Genomic DNA, 6529 nt, shown 5'->3' on the forward strand with positions numbered 1-6529 from the left:
GAGGCAAGTGGAGTTTTGGGGTCAGATGGAAGTCAGATGCTACTGGCCTTAGGTATTTGCAGCCTGAAGTATGTGTGTATCCGGTTTATGGTTTCATGTGGGACAGGAGGTGCCACCATTTGTACAGACATTGCATGACAGTTTGCTGAACAACCTGCGAATAAAAGGCCTCTACTTAGAGCAGTGATTACAATCTACTATATCACATGTAGGCAACAATTGTATTCTTTCTCCTTTTGCTCCATGTATTTTTTTTAACATACTGATCTGTAATAAAATAAATATTTGCTGAAAGTACCGACTTTAATCCTAGATGGTTGAACACTGTAAACTATCTTATACTATACAGTGTATAGAGTTAATCACCTTTCTAAAGTGCTCCAATGTCCTTTCAGACTATGTCCGCTTAATAGAAAAAAACAAATAAATAAATCTGTTTGCCTGAATAGGGAAAGACAAAGCTGGTCTTATCTCTCCTCGAGCCTTGTTCCAAAAGGATACATTCTCTGACCACCATTGGAGGGGAGGGAGGGGGTTAATGAGGAGAATCAAACAGATGATTTATATTTAGAAACCATGGAGAGGGATCAGAAATGTCAGCAATGTGTACCCCACCTTTCAGTCTCATAAAATGTGAGCCCCTGGTTGATAGACCCCCTTAGTTTCTTCCAATGTGAATAAATGGTCTAGTACTACTCTCGGTGTCTTGCAATGATGTGAATGTGACAAAAATTCCTTCCTTCCTGATCTTTTCTAAAAAATAAATTGTTTATTTTATTAGGAGGTTTTATAAAGCTTGTACATGATCCAAAAGAATCAGAAACCAGTGCATATGAAAAGATTGTTTTGGTTTCATATTTAAGCGCAGTACAACTTTTAAACCATCAACACAACGTGAGAGAGACATTGCATCAATTTTAGCAACTCTGTACCTGCATACTTGGATTGAGGCAGGTGATTGGATAACACATCCAGTGATGTGTGCTGATTACAAAGCCGACTCCTGGTCGTCGCGCATCATGACAAAGCCCTTTCCCTATTTTCAAGTCTGTTATAATTAGGGCTCCTGGTTTTATGCTATTTTTTTTAAAACATGTTTGCCTGTATTTATCCAGATTTATTTTTTGACCTTCCTATTAGTATTCATCCATATTTATTGGTTTGCAAGTAAATGTAGTTCAAATGGGTAAATTTCCACCTTTAGTTAACTGTTAAACATGCACACGTTCCTGTCACATTTTAGCAAGTCCAGCAGTCGAATATAGCAAAATATTACACCCAGGGGGCGTGGCCAAGATGGCGGCACGGTAGGACGCCAGACTCTTCTCCTCCAGCCCTGCCAAATCATCCGCTTTGTATTTGCCCCATTCCCCGACATAGAACTCTCCTGACATCGAAGGGCATCGACTCCTGCTTATCCTGGTGCCTCAGTGAAGCAGTATTTGGATCACTGGAGCCCACCTGCCTGATCCCTCAGCGAAGCACCCTGAAGGTCCTGCGGCCGAGGCAGAAGCCACGAGTCCAGCTGTGGCGAGATCCCCGGCACCGGTGAAGCAACACGGCCCCTGAGAGCAACAGAACGTGGGCATTGACTGCCGCCTGTACCACTATCTGGAGGTCCTGTGAATCGAGAGTTGTCCACCACCTGAGGTGGCGGGCCAGGCCCAGGACACGACCTATCGGGCGGCCACCATCTTGTCGCCAGAGTTTGCATTGGCTGGCTCCATCTACTTTGCAGCTACTGACTCCCGCCGGGGAGACACCCAGCAGACGGCCATGCCTGGCGGAAGGCCTCCACAAGTGCACTCTGCCTCACGCGCTCAATGGACCTGAGCACCCACCACTCCATGGCCGCCTACCGCAACACAGGTTGGAAGCCCCGAGACCCGGGAGATTCCTGCATCCCTGGACGCAGCCGGTCGGGCAATCGGCATCCACTCGCCCTTTCAGCTTTGGCCTGCATGGCGCTGGCAGCAACCTCATGAGGGCCTAAGGAACTAGCAGATCACTGTGACAGTCCGTAACGCCCTGCAGGTGCGTTCTCCACCCTGCACTCGCGGGATCCGTGGCCCGGTCCGGGAAGAAACAGGAGCCGCCATTTTGCTTTCCGCCCGCTATAGACTGTGAGGCCCACAGCCTGGTCAGGGGGCTCTACTTGACTACCGGGGAGGAGAGAGCTCACTGAGAGGCTCGCCAGACCCACAGCGAGCCCAAGACATCTGATTGTGACGATTCCTCGCCTGGCAGCCATTGGCTGACCACTCACGGATGAGTCGCACGGAGCTGAGGCGCAAGGTGCGGGGCCTCCTCACTCACACACTCGACATTCCAGCATTGCACCCAGAGGCCTCGGAATACTGCAAGAGAGCCCCTAGAGGGGTCAGAGCCTCCCTCCTGCCTAATCTTTGCTGCGGTGGGATCGGGGGCTCTTCGCTCTGGTCTGTTCCCCCACTAGGTGGCACTCAAAACCCTGATTGGATACATGGGCGGTGTTCCTTTGAACGCTGCTGCTAGGCTCTAACATCACTCCTTGCCCGTTGGCTGACGGATGGCCTCTCCCTGGTGAGTCACTCTGCGCTGGGGCATTGGGTGTAGGGACTACTGGTGCACCTGCGCAACACTTACACATTTACACCCACATGCATCATTGTAGGAATTTGCGATTGCTAAATTGTGAAAATTAAGGAATCGCAATTTAGGATTCGCAAATTCCTATGCATCAAGAATTCACACAAGTTTTTGCGATTTCTTAATTTTCGTTATTTGCGATTCCTTAATTGCGAATCGCAAATAAGGAATCGCTTTACATTGATTCCTATGGGCCTAGAGGCCCATAGGAATCAATGGGAAGGCATTCTCATTTTGCGAATTCGCAATTAAGGAATCGCAAAATGAGCATGCAATTTCAAGGTTGCAGGGGGGATCCAAAGGACCCCGCCCTGCACCCCTGAAATGTCACATAAGTACATTTTACTCACACACATGTCCCAAGGGCATGTGTGTGTGTAAAATATAAGTTTCAAAAATGCACTTTTGTGCATTTTTGAAACTTTTCGCAAATTACCACGAAGGTTTACTTCGTGGTAATTTTCCCCTTCCTAATTGCGAATTCGCAAATTAAAAAAAATCATGCATAGCATTTAAGAAATCGTAAAGTTTGCGATTTCTTAAATGCTATCGCAATTTCAGAAATCGCAAAAAATTGTGTTTTCTTAAATTGCGAAAAATGAATAAAAAATGATGCATCCCAAAAAAGGTTTTTGCATTCGCAAACGACTGAATTTTGCGATTCGCACCGTTTGCGAATGCAAAAACGCTTGATGCATGTGGCTGATAGCCCCGAGACATAAGATCGCGGCAAGAAGGCTTCATAACAAACGGCGCTCCCCATCCCACCCACTCTGCGTTGCTTTACGACCAAGGCGCCCTCTGCCCTAGCCAGTGCTCCTCGCTGGGTGACACTTGGGTCATTGACCGGATAGAAGAGATAGGCACATTGGATACCTCTGCTGGGCCCTAACATCACTCTGGGCACCGCATGATCAGGCGCTTCGTCCCTCAGCAGAGGGTGCTCTGACGTCAGGAGCTGCCGTTGGCAGCACTGCGGCTTTCTCCTGGGATTACAAGACTCGACGGCCCCCACACTCTCAGCACCCTTTTAACTCAAGGCCGAACCCTGATCGCGTGCCTGCCTCTGTAGCGGGGGCGGCTGTGAAGCATCTAGCTTGCGTCCTGCTCTTCATCCACCTTCTTCTCTTCGGTATGCAGAGATGGGCACAGCTCGAGCGCGAAGAAAAGAGTTCCTTAAGGAACTTTAGCTCAAGCAACCGGGGGGCTCCGAGACTTCCCAAAGAACATATAAAGACCAAGGACACGCTGACCCCGTTTAAGAGGCTGATAGCTTGGTCACAAAGACCTTCATGCTGGAACTGTTAATTAAGGAAGACTTCTTGGAGCTGAAAGGGGAGCTCGCATCTGTTCTCAAGGAGGGATGGCAGGATGTTGATGAGGTGGGAGAGAGGGTAGCTGCACTGGAGGAGCATGAGCTGGCGAGGGAGGATGATCTTCAACTACAACAGTAGGTTCTTTGACTGTGGGAACAAAATCTAGACCGTCGGGCCCACACGGAGGATCTTGAAAACCGATCCAGGAGGAATAACATCTGCATCCGTGCGGTGCCCCGGAGGGCAAGGATTTGCGAGACTGTCATATCCCTCTTCCAGCAAATACTAGGTGAAGATTGTCCGCAAAAAATCCAGATGGACCGCGTCCACCGTGTGGTCCTCCCCAGAGGCGGGAAAGCCCCCCTGCCTGATGTGCTAGTCTGTGTACATGACTTTCAGCTGAAGGAGCAGATCCTACGGATCGCGAGAGCTGTGCAGCCGATCCAGTTCCGGGGGCACACACCGGCCCCCTTTCAAGACCTGGCCGCAGCGACTCTTGCTAAGCGGAGGGATTTCCGCTTTGTCATATTCCATCTCTGGGAAAAAGGGATTCCGTACTCCTGGGGTCATCCCTTTCGCCTCATCTTCAAGCACCAAGGGAAGTTACGGCAGATACGTTCCCTCACGGAAGGTTCGGACCTCCTGGGATTTGCTGCTGAGCCGAATCAGGCGCCAAAAGACAGTCCCTTCAAGCATGTCAGGAGTAAACTTCCCCGATGGCAGACAGTTGGCAAACCGTCGACTTCCACCAAACCAGGCCCGGAAGAGATGGCAAAAGAGCGAGACGCGGTCCTCTCACAACTTATGCAGTCCCAAGATCGCCTGTGCACCCCGTGAGTTGCCTCCACTTACACCAAGGGAATGGTGGATGTTTTGAGGAGCCGGAGGAGCCTATAGTGGTCCATCCCTTCAGATTCCCTAGACTCTTCCCTGCAGCATGTAGGCTTCCAGGTATTGAGCTCGAAGACTCTTCATTAGGGTCCTGTTTCCTCCAGATGACCCCCTGGATTTTCCTTACTCTGACAGACTCTCGTTATGTTTCAATTTTGATATTTTTTCCTTTTTTTCCGTGGATTTGGGTGGGTTCTCTACTCAGTGAGTCCTTTTATCGGTACCATGCATGGCGGCTGCGCGTATGTGGCCCTCTTCTGCCCTTTTTTTATCGCTGGGCTGCGCATCCTCCCACATAGCTCTGCTGGCCCCTTCTTCTCTTCTGGATCTTAAAATAGTCCGTCTCAATGTCCGGAATCTCAACAACCCAATAAAGCGGAGGGCGGTCTTGTCCTTACTAGAACATTCAGGGAAGGACATTTGTCTCATTCAAGAAACCCACTTATTGCAGTTGGACACCCACGAATGTACCACAGTCACTTCCATCACCAGTTCTGGTCCTCTACGAACAGTAAAAAGGGAGGAGTGGTTATTCTTGTGGACAAACACTGTAGGGGCTTGGTGGTAGGGCCAGTCACAGAAATCAAGGGACGCCTTTTAGCGCTGTGACTCTATAAAATCCAGGGAAACATGTAGATGAATTAAATGTACAAATTTAATTCTTGAACAGGAGTTGAAGCACAGCAAATCAGTTCAGGATACATATTAACTAAGATACAGTTGGTATGGAATCTGGAACCCAGGATGCAAGATGCAGGCACGCATCATACATTCCAGGCACCAGATCCACACAGGGGAAATGCAAAAGGGAATATAGCAACATAAATGTATGAACAGAATATAACACATCATACCCCTAAAAAGAAAAAGAATGTCTGCAGGGTAAATCATCTAAGTACATTAATCTAAATATCTGCTGGGAACATTCTTTTGTATATTGCAGACTTTAACTCTAGAAGCAACAGAAGAATCATCGTGAACAACATTAGGAGAAGACATAGTGAAATCAACATCGGATCTCCTTAGGCTATTACCAAGAATAGGAGAAGAAAAGCTATGTACATTTTCAACACTGTTACACTTAGCCACTTTGCGTCTTGGTTAGTTATAACGCGATGACGTGTGGAGAGGCGTACGTCAGAAGGCGCCTCGAGCTCATCAACAGTCTCGTGCGTTACACGCTCAATTAGTGCTAATATCCCAAAAGGCACAAAATTCAATAAGTTAGGAATTACACATTACCGATCCGTCGGAGTAGGTGTGCTGAAACCGCCTGAATGCGCGCCATAAGTGAAGGTAGAAGCGATGATTTTCACGTGTTACTTCTCCTTTTTTTTTTTTTTGTTGGTAAATTCAAAGTTGTATAAATTTGTAACTGTAGACTGGTTGGTCGTAAATCTTCCCAAATACGATGTTGTAGAATCGGTTAGTATTTTCTTGAAGGAAAAGTAAATAAAATTCGATCGTTTTACGTTTTCTTATTCCACAGCCGGGTTCAAAAATTAAAATCTTTGAATTTCTGCTCCTGTGCTTCGTGAATAGTGGCAGAAATCGTAAGATGTACCTCGTCGCCAATATAAAATCCAGGGAAACATGTAGATGAATTAAATGTACAAATGTAATTCTTGAACAGGAGTTGAAGCACAGCACATCAGTTCAGGATACAGATTAACTAAGATACAGTTGGTATGGAA

Source organism: Lissotriton helveticus, chromosome 1_2 (genome assembly GCF_964261635.1).
Source record: "Lissotriton helveticus chromosome 1_2, aLisHel1.1, whole genome shotgun sequence".
Lineage (NCBI taxonomy): Eukaryota > Metazoa > Chordata > Amphibia > Caudata > Salamandridae > Lissotriton > Lissotriton helveticus.